Source organism: Gekko japonicus, unplaced genomic scaffold (genome assembly GCF_001447785.1).
Source record: "Gekko japonicus isolate JY-2015 unplaced genomic scaffold, Gekko_japonicus_V1.1 scaffold4866, whole genome shotgun sequence".
NCBI classification, from domain to species: domain Eukaryota; kingdom Metazoa; phylum Chordata; class Lepidosauria; order Squamata; family Gekkonidae; genus Gekko; species Gekko japonicus.
Genome location: NW_015172157.1, coordinates 20611 through 20860, shown reverse-complemented (window position 1 = coordinate 20860; position 250 = coordinate 20611).

Here is a 250-nt window from a genome sequence, read left to right as displayed (position 1 = left end):
GATCCTGCCCCCGGGCTACATATTTGACACCCCTGGGTTAGCTGGTAGCTTCATTTCTGGTTTTCTTCCTAGTCCGAGTTCTGTGACAGTTTGAAACTTAGTTACCATGCCAGGGTGGGGGGAAATAGCCTGGGATATTTTTCATCACTCAGAAGTAGATCTGATTTTTTGGCGACCCTTGGATGCGAGAGATGGGCAAAGATCTAGCGACTCACTCAGCCATGAAGTTCCTTGAGTGAACATGACCCCC